The sequence below is a fragment of the Felis catus genome, chromosome E1 (assembly GCF_018350175.1).
Source record: "Felis catus isolate Fca126 chromosome E1, F.catus_Fca126_mat1.0, whole genome shotgun sequence".
Lineage (NCBI taxonomy): Eukaryota > Metazoa > Chordata > Mammalia > Carnivora > Felidae > Felis > Felis catus.
Genome location: NC_058381.1, coordinates 35,921,452 through 35,933,870, shown reverse-complemented (window position 1 = coordinate 35,933,870; position 12,419 = coordinate 35,921,452). Strand labels below are relative to the sequence as shown.

At 56.7% G+C, this 12,419-nt stretch overlaps 1 pseudogene; it reads left to right on the top strand.

The window, feature by feature from the left end:
• The first annotated feature begins 11,353 nt into the window (after positions 1-11,353).
• LOC101101268 lies at positions 11,354-11,845 on the top strand (annotated as a pseudogene).
• Positions 11,846-12,419: the final 574 nt, after the last annotated feature.

Here is a 12,419-nt window from a genome sequence, read left to right as displayed (position 1 = left end):
GAAAAACCGCGCCAAGAGATTTTTCTGGAAACGCACGCGATCTGAGCCAGTGGGGGCTGCATGTGCGGCGGGGACCCGGGTATCCTTTCTCGTTGCGTGAGCTCCTGTCCTATTGTTCCCGCCAACCCCCCCCCCCCCGAAACGGGGAGTTTTCGCAGAAATCAAGCAAATTCACATGGGTAGCCACGGAGTAAATTTAAGTGGGACAGGGAAGGAGTGGGGGCCCTTTGCCCCCAGATTTGGGAGAGGAAAAGTGAAAACAGCCACGCAGGAAGTTCGACCGCTGTGAACTTGACCAGATGTCAGAAGTGAAAGTGACCACAAGGGAGCCAGAGGCTTGGCGGGGGGGGGGGCGGGGGGGGGGGGGCGGGCGAGGTCACCACCCCGCAGCTCCCAGCCACCCACGTGGCCTGGGAGACACACACTCACACCCACACACATGCACATACACAGGGTCTGGCTCCAGATGGCCTGGCAGGAGCCGGGGCTGTTTGGCCTGCAGTTAGGCAGACCCCTCCCTTGGCGGCTCTCCGGGGCAGGTCCTAACCTCGGCTCCTGGCAGCCTGGCTCCAAGCTGTGCCTGGCCCAGGAGCTGCAGGGTTCCCGGCCCCAGGCCTGCACTCCTCGCCGAGGCTGGCCCGGGGAGCAGGTCAGAGCTGCTCGGCCTCTGCTGGTCACTTGGCCAGGTCTTCCGGCGGGGCTGGCTTGTGGTTGCTGGGGAGGGCCACGGGAGGCTTGCTGTTCCCAGAAAGGACAGCAAACAAGCCTTCCTGGTCTCGAGATCCTGGCTGGGGCAGCCGAGTAGAGGGGTGGTGGAGGGGGGGGAGAGGCCGTCTTCTATTCCCACCCCCAGCCTGTGAGGACCGTGGGGAGGGCATGTGGAAAGGGGTGGCTCGGAGTAGGTAAGAGGGATGGTCCCGGTGCTTGGATAACCCCCAGGGTGATGGGGGAGACCGTCTCTGTCGCAAGGGAGCCTCTTCTCGTCTGCTGGAGAGAACACAGTCCAGGACTTTGGGTGCCTCTAATCTGATGAGGGAGGCACAATTCCTGTCCTAACAGAGCCCCATTCTGACAGCGGCGGGGCGGGGGGGGGGGAATGCCTCTAATTTGGTGGGGGGAGAGCCAGATGCTGCCCGTGGGAACAAGGGAGACGGCAGACAGGCCTTGCGTGATGTGCAGAGCCGTGAGTGGGGGCGCCCCAGCCCAGACCTACCCCTACCAGGGGTTAGGGAAGACTTGCCAGAAAAGGGACATTGAAGCGACCTTGCGTGGAGTCAACAAGCTGGGGGCGGAGAGTATTCCTGGCAGAGGGACGCAGCTCAGCCAAGGCCCAGAGCACATAGGATTGGGGAGTGGGGAGGAAGCTGGCCTAGGCTCCCTGGGTATAGGAGCAGGGAGCCTTACAGACATCATACCAGACATTTGCACCCTCTCCCTCAGCAATCGTGGAGAAACCCTCTCTGCCCTCCGCCTAATCTCCATCCCTCCTTCTCTAATCCCCCCCCCGCAAGGGTAAAAATGCTTCATCAGCTTCCCATCTTTAATGTCGCCCTCAGAGGGCTGTGTGAGGCCTCTGCCAACTCCCCCAGATTCACTGCCTTCTGTGTTCTCCCAAACCGGCCTTTTTACAATTCTTCAAGCTTCAATGTTCCCTTTAGCCACAGGGCCTTTGCACATGCTGTCCTTTCTGTCTGGAACCCTTTCTCCTTTCCTAAGTTACTTCGCAGTCCAGTGCTTCCCCGGGGAAGCTCTCATGTACTCTGGACACAAATCAGGTGTCTTGATTCCACGTCCAGAGGACATCGTCTTCCACTCCTTTTCTTCAGAATTCTTTGCGATCGGGCACCATCTGAGTGATTTTTTGATTATTGTAAATGCCAGGAATCCAGAGACAGGGTCTGGTTTTGCTCACCTTCTAATCTTCAGCACCTCGCCTGGCATATAGCTGGCACCCAATAAAAATGTGTTGAATAAATGAATGAATTGAACGTGCTCTAAAACGGCCCTGTCCAATAGAAATATTGGAACATACGTGATTTTTAAAAATTTTCTAGTAGCCACATTACAAGAGGGAAAAGGACCGGGTGAAATGAACTTTAGCCCAATATAACCAAAGCATTATTTCACCATATAATCAATATTTTTTAATTATTAATGAAACAGGATACATTTTTTTTCCCCTTACTTGGTTTTCAAAATTCGGTGTGTATTTTCTGCTTACAGCATACCTCAGTTTGGACTAGCCCCATTTCAAGTGCTCGTAGCTGTATGTGGCTAGTGGTTATTACGTTGGGCAGCTCAGCTTTAGAGAGCCATACCCCCCAGAGTAGGGATGCGTTTGGAACCCCCAGTGGGCTCAGGGGACAGATAGATGCTTCTTCTTGCGTCATCAGTATCCTTAGGCCTGCAGCCTAGGGCTCCCCCCTCCCACCCCCGCTGCCCATCCCCACGGCCTCTCTGTTCTCTGCTCAGGCTGGGAAACCTCCCTTTATCTCTTTCATTCTCTGGGCTGGAGGATGAGACCCTTCATCTTTGCCCACCCATCGGGGCCCCTTGTCTTCCCCCAGTGCCTCCTTCCTCTCTTTTCCACGAAGCTGAGATCAGATTAGAACCATGTGAAAGGCCTCTCCATCCAGTGGGGAGGGGTGTGGTGGGGCCACAGAGCCCATAGCCCAGTGCTCCAGGGGGCTGGGCCAGAGCTGGGGTCAGGAGAAGACATTTCCCATGATGCTCCAGGCTGGCGGGGGGGGGGGGGGGAGGGGTTCTGCTGACCATATGCCTGGGGGAGGCGGCTCCTCTGATAATGCAAAGCAGATTCCCCTCCAGCTTGGTGGCAGCTGGTGGGCAGAAGGCCAGGGGACAAGACCGAGCCCCCCGGGCTTCTGGGGCATAGAAGAACAGAGGCAAGAGGGGGACCTGCTCCCTCTTTTCTGACTCCCCCCAACACCCCTGCCCTCCTGCCGACCCTCCCAGCTACACCAGGCTCCCTACAGCAATCTGCCTGCCCGGCCCTGCCCCAGCCTCCAGAGCCCTCTCCAGCCCCAGCAAAGCCCCCTAGTTGTCAGCATATGCCCAGGCCAGTCTCTGGGGCAGCACCTTCATCATATAGGCACCCGGTTGTTCCCCTGGGGGAGATGCTGAGAGGCTCTCTGCGTCCCTGCGGGCAGGGGGAGTCCTCCCAGGCCCCACTGAAAGTTAGGGCTTTGCACAGGACTCCCCATTTCCACACCCCATTTCTATCTGCTCCAGTCCCCCAACCGTGTTAGAGGATGCCAGGAACGTTCTCCTAGGGCTCTTTCATGGAAGAATACTCAGGAGCAGTCCAGCCCTCACCCCCCAGCCCTCCCAGGGCACTGCGTGCGTCCAGCCCTCTTCCCACAGCATCCGGGCACATCCCAATCCCTGTGCTTCCTTCCCGGCAATCCCTGCTCCCGGCTGCTTCCAGCAACATTCCCAAAGGGCTCCTGGGAAAGGTAGAATCGGGTCTCCTCCCTGCTCTGATGCTCTCTTTGGAAAAGTCTGGGAATACTCCCACCCCCCTCCCATATTTTAGTGACTCATAGAAGCCGGTCGTCCTTCTGCCTGACGCCCCCCTGAGAAGTCCGCAACGTTCTCTGGCCTGGGCTTGGGGCTCAGTGTCCACATTCCAGGGGCCCAGCCCTACCCCGAGGCCTAAGGCTTCCATCAACAGTCCAGATGGTTCTCATTCTACTCCTACGGACCTTGGGATGGCAGCAGTCCGCACCGGATGTGCGGGCCAGGGGCACGGAGCAGCCACGCTTCCATTGGTCAACCTCGGAGCCGAGGGAGGTCACACGATGACCTCCTGGAAGGTGGTGCTGACGGCCGGGAAGCCAGCCACCTGGGATCTCCCCTCTCCTCACCCCGGGTACCAGTTCAGATCCTCTGTGTTGCAAGAGGGCGAAAACCCAGCCCCGGGTGGTTTAAGGGAATGCACTGTCCATCCGAAGTCAAAGGTCCTGGGGTAGGGCCGGCTCTAGGCACAGCTTGACTCAGAGGCTCCAATGGCATCCCAGGGCCTAGCTTCTCTGTCTCTATCTCTCGCCTTCACTTCCTTCCCCAGACGATTCCCTGGTGGTGAGACGATGGCTGCACAGCTTCAGGTCCGTGGCAATGAGAACATGCCTCCGTTCTAGAAGCTCTGTGAAAGTCTCCAGGCATCCTTGGTTCTAACTGGCCTATCCCTGTGGCCGTGGAATGGCCACCACTGACGGGCTACGGTGGAGGTCACACGCCCCACCCCCGAGGCAGGAGGGTCGCCCCACTTGAAGCATGGGGACCGAGAGTGAGGGACATTGAGGTACAGTTAGCCAAAGGGGGCCCGAAAGGACAAACGTAGCCCCAATCCTAGACCAACATCTGAGTTCCTTCCTCCTCACCAGGCAACCCGAGCGAGACCACACCTCCAGACCCAAGTGGTTCTTTCTAGTAAGAATCGCCGTGAAACACCACGGGCGTCAAGATTCGAGGGCAACCAAGAGGCACTGGGGTTATGAAGATGGAGGGAGTCCTCGTGGCTGCAGGAACCCGAGGAGGATCCCCTGCAGAGACCCGAGCCTTGAACCATGGTCAGGATTCGGATCGTGGGGGATGGGGGAGAAAAGGTGGGAAGAATGTTCCAGGCAGAGGAACCGGGGGAACAAAGACAAAAGAATGAAGGACAGGGAGGAGTCCCCTTTGACCGGCATGAATAACAGTGGCAATAAGGCGAAAATCGGCCTGGGTCTAGAGGGGACCCCAATGCCGGGCTGGGGAATTTGGACTGACCGGGGAGCTACCGGAGTTATCTAAGCAGGAGAGTGTTCTGGAAGGAGAGGCAGGAAGCCCAGCTGGGAGGCTGGTGCTTCAGGCAAGAAAACTAGCAGTGGGGAGGAAGAGAGGGAAGCAACTCGGGAAATATTAAGGAGGGGGGAATGAGCCGGCTCTGGCATCGGATCAGATGGGAAACGGCACAGCGGAGAGGAGTCTACACGACTCCCGGTCTCCGGCTGTGACAGCCAAGGGCATGATGGTGCTGTTGGTAGAGTCGGGAGCCCTGGAGGAGGAGCGGGCTTTCACTCACTGTTAAGTATGCAGGAGGAACAGGTGATCCCCGATGCCAGAACTGCGGGGACGCCTGGGAGGGAGGGGGCTGGGATGAGCCTCTGGGCTGGAGGAGGGGGTGCAGGAGACAGATGGCAGTGGCCCAAGGAAAAGGTGGCAGGTGAGACGAGGGAGCCCGCGTAGAAGTCTCCTAGAAGCTTTGCTGGGAGGGGAAGGAGATGGGGTTTGCCTGGAGGAAGGAGGGGATCTCCATGGTCAAGGAGGGCTGACCTTGAACCATCCCTCTCCTCTTGGACTCCCTCTTGGGCCCGGCTCCATCAGCCCAGCCCCTCTGTGTGATATTCCACACCCTCGACAGTCCAGGCCAGCAAAGGGGACTGCGCTGTGGTCCTCGGGGCCCTCCCCGTCTCGTCCCCCACCCGCGCCAGGATCACGTCAGATTCATGCAGAAGCCACCTGGACAGCTCTGGGCACCAAGTCCCGCCTCTTCCTGGGGCCACACATGGGCTGAGCACGTGCCCACAGAGTGCCACACGCCTATCAGGCTGAGACCTGCCTCACACCTCTCCAAGGAGGCTGCCAGAAACCCCGGGGCAAGACAAACCCCTGAACAGTGACTCAGGCGAGGGGGGGGGGCCTGGGGCGGGAAGGCTGCCTCCAGGCCAGATTGTGGCACCCCCACCCCCACCCTGCCCACAATACCAGGTGCAGGCTGCTCAAGGGACGAGGGGGCAGGGAGGGTGCCAGGGGTGGGGGCTTAGCTCCCAATCTGGGAGCATGCTTCCCTTAACAGCAGGCAAGCCGGCATGGCAGACTGGCATGGAAGCCATTTCAGACGGACCCGCACTTGGAGCAGGTGCCCCGATGCCCGGCAACCCTCCGTCAACAGAGTCTCCGTCGAGGAAGGGCTGGGGCAAGGGGCAGGGCTGGGGAGGCAGGGAGCCGGGAGCGGGGACTGGAATTCAGACAAAAGGATGGAGGGTGAAAATAAGCCGACCCCATTCAAATGCTTCCGAAATCTCTTCCCCTTCTAGAATCCACTGCCCCCCTCCCGCAGAGTGGCAGGGACAGCTGGAACCCACCAGGGGAAGAAGAAAGGGGATCCCAGTTCAGAGCCCGGTGTCTTAACCTCGATGCCGCCACCGCCCCCCCCTCCCCTCTGCTCCCAGCCCCCCCCCCCCAGGCGGCAGGAGGCTGGCGCCACGGGGAGCCTGGCACAGAGCCACATAGGCCAGGCCTGGTGGAGGGGGCAAGAAGACCACCGTGGCCAGCCTGCAACCCTGTGCCCGGACCCTTCTGCGCGTCCTCAGCTGCCCACCACTCTGCCCGTCCGAGACCTCAATCTGGGGTTCAGCTGAGTCTGCCGTTTCAAGACACCCCGGTCCTCCGTCTACCCTGGGCTCTTGCTGGATCCCCCTGGGCAGCCCCACAGGGACCGTCCCTGGACCCCTAAAATGAAGGCTCCACGGCCCTGCCAGAACACTCCTCCCACCCTTCCTGCTGGGTGTTTCGCCTCCATCCCCCAAGGGACGCAAGTAGAAAGAGCGTAAGGTTTAGAGTCACGCCGTGCTCGGTTCAAACCCCAGCCTTGCTGCTTCCTAAGCTCTGGGGTCTCAGGCCCGGCGAGCCTTTGTTTCTCAGCTATAAAATGGGAATCGACAAAGCTCCCCGGAAGGTGTGCTGTGAAACGTAAAGTGAACACATGGGAGGCTAGAGCTGGCACACCCCGGGGTCACGGTGGACATCTGAGTCGTCGTCACCCCCACCCTGGCGTCGGAGATCCCATAGGAACCCCGCCCTGCCTTTCCAGCCTCTCCCCCTGCAGCCAGACGATGTGGCCTGCGTTTCCTGAGGACAGGCCAGGCTCCCCATCTGAGGTCTTTCCGGCTGCACCTGCAGCCTGTGGGGCCCCATCTGTAGCCTCATCCCTTTTCCAGCTCCTCCAGGAAGCCCTCCCAGATCGGCCTCTCACGTTGCATAGAAAGGGCTCTACTCCGCTTGCGGGGGGGGGGGGGGGTCCTCACTTCGCATCTTTTATTAGATTTTTATCTTGATAGCTTTGAAGAACTCTTCTATGAGATTATAAGCTGATTCCTCTCTGCAACCCTTTCCCATCCTTACCATGTTCCCCTTTCTCCGGTACCTGGGCGACCACTAGGTTCTCAAAAGCCCGTGGAAGGCTGATCGCCTCCCTTTCCCCTGGAGGGAGCCCAGCCCATCTCCCTCCGGTCTGCTCGTACCCACTTCCACATGGAGACTTCACACCACCCAGCGAGGACACTGCCACTCCAGGGAAAACCCGAATGGCGCTCGGGGTGGGGGTGGGGGGGTGGGGAAGAGGAACGGATTAACGCAGGCCAGCCCTGTGATTTAATCCAGCTTGACACGGTTTGGCAAAAGCCATTCACCGTCGTCCCTCTGGCTCCAGCCAGGCCGGCAGCTCTCGCCTTCCCCCGTTCTTGGCTGACGATGTGGAGAAGGAGAAGCCACCCACAGACACCAGCCTGCAAGACAGACATAGCCTGGCCCTCTGGACGGGAGCTGGAAGGAAGACTGTGGGTGGGGGGTGGGGGGTGGGGGCAGGAAAGTCAGGGGGACGATGGCTGAGTTTGGCCGCAGCTGACACGGGACCGGAGACTAATGCATCAGACACCTGTCTGCTTTCTGGGCTGCTGTCCTCCATGTATCCCCCCACACAACCCCTCTTAGGCTTCTGGTAAAGTCCCTTCTGCCTTTCACCCGAACCGTAAGCTCAGGAACAAGGGTCTGGCTCTTACTGATTAGTCCCCCACACCTAGCGCTGTGCCTGATGGACAACCATTAGCACAACCGCCCCACTGTACAGATGAGGAAACTGAGGCTCCAGGAGGCAGAGCGACTGTCGCAAGGTCACACCATGGAGATACAGCAGAGGTGGGAACCCGTTTCGAGACCTCGTGACTCTTGTCACAATCCCCTTGGGGCAGGGATCTCCAGGGCAAGACGTTTCTACCCACAGACCCCCGAAGCTCAACGCGTTCTGGAGGATTCTGGGGGCAGAAGCCGGCTCCTTCTGCATGCGCCTGCCCTCGCCAGCATGCACCCCAGGGCTCAACTGACCTCCTAGCTTAGAAGGCCCCGAGCGAGGTCACTCACCACCGACCGGGGGGAGCCTGTCTCTTGGTTTTACAGCAAACCTCAACCTCTCCCCATTCGCTTGCTGCCCTGGTTCTGTGGAGAGGACCCAGATGCCCGGGGAAGGCTGCCCAGGGGTCTGGGCCCGAGGTTCCAGTCTGTCCCACACTCTGAGCCATCCCAGTGCAAACAGCACAGCAAAGCTCTGCACGCTCCCTCCTGCCTTAGACCCAACCTCAGCGTCTTCTGTCCTTTAGAGAAGATTTTCCAACCGTGTAGAGCAACCGCTAAGAAGCCCCCAGACTGATGCGAAAGGCATGATTCTGGTCTCTGGTCACCTCCCCTTCTGATGGCAGAAGCAGGCCCCACATGAAGGACAGCACGGAGACAAAGAGCCCTGGGCATCCTCCCAGGGGTGACGGGGGAGGCGGAGGGAGGCCGAGGGGAGGCCACGCGGATGGACTGGTCAGCGGCAAAGAAGGGCTGCATTGGGGGGGGGAGCGTTTTTGGCCAGGGGAGAGCCCTGGGGGAGAAGGGGGAGCTTGCGTGGGTGGGGGACGGAGGCTGCCTGCCAGGACCAGCAGAGGGAGCTGAGGTGGGGGGGGGGCGGACCCTGGCCCTGGGGGCCCCAGATCCTGGACTGGGCCCCCGCTGAGAAACCTAAGCCTGGGGGCCGTCCCCCTTCCCCAGGCTCCGGTGCTAAAAAGCCCACGACATTTACGACTTCAGGAGGGTAAAGAGCCTGAGAAAAGAATCGCAGACCATATGGATTTGTTTCCTGGGTTTAAAAAAAAAAAAATCCCTCTAATTAGGCCGGGAAAAGCCATTGGCCTCTGTCTGGAGGCCCCTGGATTCAATTACGGCCGGCTTCCCCCACTCGCGCCACGACCCTCCCCACGTCCTCCTCCACGCGCGGGGGTCAGGGCTGGGCGTGTTGAGCAGGGCGGCCACAAGGACGTCGGGGAGGACACAAGGTTTGGAGCCATTTCTGATGATTCTGTATTAAATCCCAGCCTGGCACCCCCGGTCCCCTGCTCCCCCCCACCCCGCAGCCCCCCCTGTGTCCCCCCAATTCCCTCCCCCATTCCAGCCTTCTCCTCCCCCCATCCAGCCCCCGCATCCACTAGGCTCTGGGAAGGCCAAGGTCTTGGGACAGGACCTCCTTGGGTTCCCTTCCCTTCTGCCAGGAAAAACTTCTTCACATTAGAAGAAAAGGAATCTTTGAGCGAGTCGAGGGGTGTGATTATGGGAGTTTTCCCAAAAAAATGTTTTAAGAGTTGGTGTAATACCTTTTCCACAATAAATCGAAATAAGCCATGAAAGTCCCTTACTCCTCCACCTGTGCTCTGGATTCTCTCAGAGTCTGTCCCCTTAGTCTATAAACACGCTCCCACTTCCCTCACCCTATAAACACCTTCTCTGAGCCCTGCCGCCCTCCCAGGCCTCTGCCCTCTCACCCTCCCCGGCAAGTTCCAGATTCGGGGAGAAAGCCATTCACTCCCTTCTCCCAGCCCCATCCACTCCCACCCCGGTTGGCCCCCTCCTTGTGGGACCCAGTGGGGCCCCCTGAGACTCACCCTCCGGTCGTCTGAGGGCCTCAGCTGGCCTGAGCCACTGTCTCCCCTGTATTGCCCGAACATGGCTGCCTGGGCCACCGCCCCAAGGCCAGAGCTTCCGGGTCCCCTTCTGGGCCTGTTCCTCCCTCCCTGTCTTCCCGGCTCATGTGACTTAGTGCCACGGTGGCCCCCACGGCTCTCTCACCCCCTCTCTCCTATGCCCAATTTTCTGGTTACCTAAAAATGCCAACATCTCAGACTCGACGCGCTCAAAATGCAACAAGGACTCATTCTTCATCTGCGCTATCCCTCCGTAACCCAAACGGCGAGGACAAAAGTTCTTCCCTTAGTTCTCTCTTCTCTTCTTGTCAATTAAATAAGCTTTGTTTTTTTTAGAGCAGTTTTAGGTCCGCAGCAAAATTAAGGGGGAAATACCAGGTTCCCCCATATCCTCTGTGCTGGTCACACGCATCCTTCCCCACCAACTCCATCCCACACTACACCTGCGCTATAGTGGATAAAACTACACAGACACATCATGTCCCCTGAAGTCCGTTATCTACCCTAGAGTTCACCTTCAGTGGGTTTGGACGAATGTGTAAATGACACGAAGCCACCGCTGTAAGCATCAAGAAACCGCCAAATTATCTTCCAGAGTGGCTGTACCGTTTGTGCATCCCACCAGCAGTGACTGAGAGTCCCCGCCACCGCACGTCCTCGCCAGCATTTGGTGCTGGCAGTGCTTTGGGTTGGGGCCATTCCAATAGGTGGGTAGCGGTATGTCACTATTGTTTTGATTCGCGATTTCCTGATGACATAGGCTGTTGAACATCTTTTCGTATGCTTCCTTGCCATCTGGATAGCTTCTCTGAAGAGGTGTCTGTTCAGGTCTTTTGCCCATTTTTGGATCAGGTTGTTCATTTTCTTATTGTTGACTTTTTTTTTTTTAATTAATTTATTTTTGAGACAGAGAGAGAGAGCATGAACAGGGGAGGGGCAGAGAGAGAGGGAGACACAGAATCCGAAACAGGCTCCAGGCTCTGAGCTGTCAGCACAGAGCCCGACACAGGGCTCAAACCCACAGACCGCGAGATCATGACCTGAGCCGAAGTCGGACGCTCCACCGACTGAGCCACCCAGGCGCCCCTTCTTATTGTTGACTTTTAAGAGTTCTTGGTATATTCTGGGCCACAGTTCTTTGTCACATGTGTCCTTTGCAAGTATTTTCTCCCAGTCTGTGGCTGGTCTCCTTGTTCTCCTGACATCGCCTTTCACAGAGCAGAAGTTTCAAATTTATTTAGTTATTTTTTATTTAAAAAAATTTTTTAATGTTTTTATTTATTTTGAGAGAGAGAGAGAGAGAGAGAGTGTAAGCAGGGGCAGAGAGAGAGGGAGACACAGAATCTGAAGCAGGCTCCAGGCTTTGAACTGTCAGCACAGAGCCCAACGTGGGACTCAAACCCACAAACCGTGAGATCATGACATGAGCCGAAGTGGGACACTTCATGGACTGAGGCACCCAGGTACCCCGGAAGTTTTAAATTTTATCAAATCCAGCTCATCAATGATTTCTTTCTTGGGTTGTGCTTTTGGTGTTGTATCTAAAAAGTCATCATTTCATGAAGATGGTGCTGAAGGCAAAGAAGGAAGCCCCTGCCCCTCCCAAACCCAAAGCCAAAGGAAAGGCTTTGAAGGCCAAGAAAGCGGTGCTGAAAGGCGTTCACAGTCATAGAAAAAAGATCTGCACGTCACCTACATTCTGATGGCCCAAGACACCACATCTCCAAAGGCAGCCCAAATATCCTGGAAAGACCACCCACAAGAGAAACAAGCTTGGCCACTATGCCATCATCAAGTTCCCCATGACTACCAAGTCACCCATGAAAAAAATGGAAGACAGCAACACACTTGTGTTCATTGTAGATGTCAAGGCCAATAAGCACCAGATCAAACAGGCTGTGAAGAAGCTCTATGACATTGATGTGGCCAAGGTCAACACTCTGATGAGGCCCGATGGAGAAAAGAAGGCCTATATCCGACTGGCTCCTGACTATGATGCTTTGGATGTGGCCGACAAAATTGGGATCACTAAGCTGAGTCCAGCTGGCTAAACCTACATACGCATTTTTTCACTATAAAAAAAAAGAAAGGATAATAAAAAATAAAAAGTCATCAGCGGGGTGCCTGTCTGGCTCAGTTGGTGGAGCATGCAACTCCTGATCTTGGGGTTGTAGGTTCGAGCCCTATGTTGGGTGGAGACATTACTCAAATCTTAGAAAAAGCTTAGAAATAAATAAAAAGTCATCACCATACTCAAGATCAACTAGGTTTTCTCCTGTGTTATCTTCTAGGAGTTTTACAGTTTTGCGCTTTGCATTTAGATCTCTGATCCACTTTGGGTCAATTTTTTGCGAAGCACCTAATAGATTCTGTCTGGATGCAGGTGGATGCAGGTGGATTCTGTCTGGATGCAGGTGGATGTCTACGTTGTTCCAGTACCATTTGTTGAAAAGGCTACATTTCCGCCATTGTATTGCGTTTGCTCCTTTGTCAAAGATCAATCGACTGTATTCATTTGGCTCCGTTTCTGGGCTCTCTATTCTTTTCCTTCGTTTATTTGTCTATTCCTTTGCCAATACCACAGTTGCTTTGATTAGTGTGGCTTCATGGTAAGTCTTGGTGACA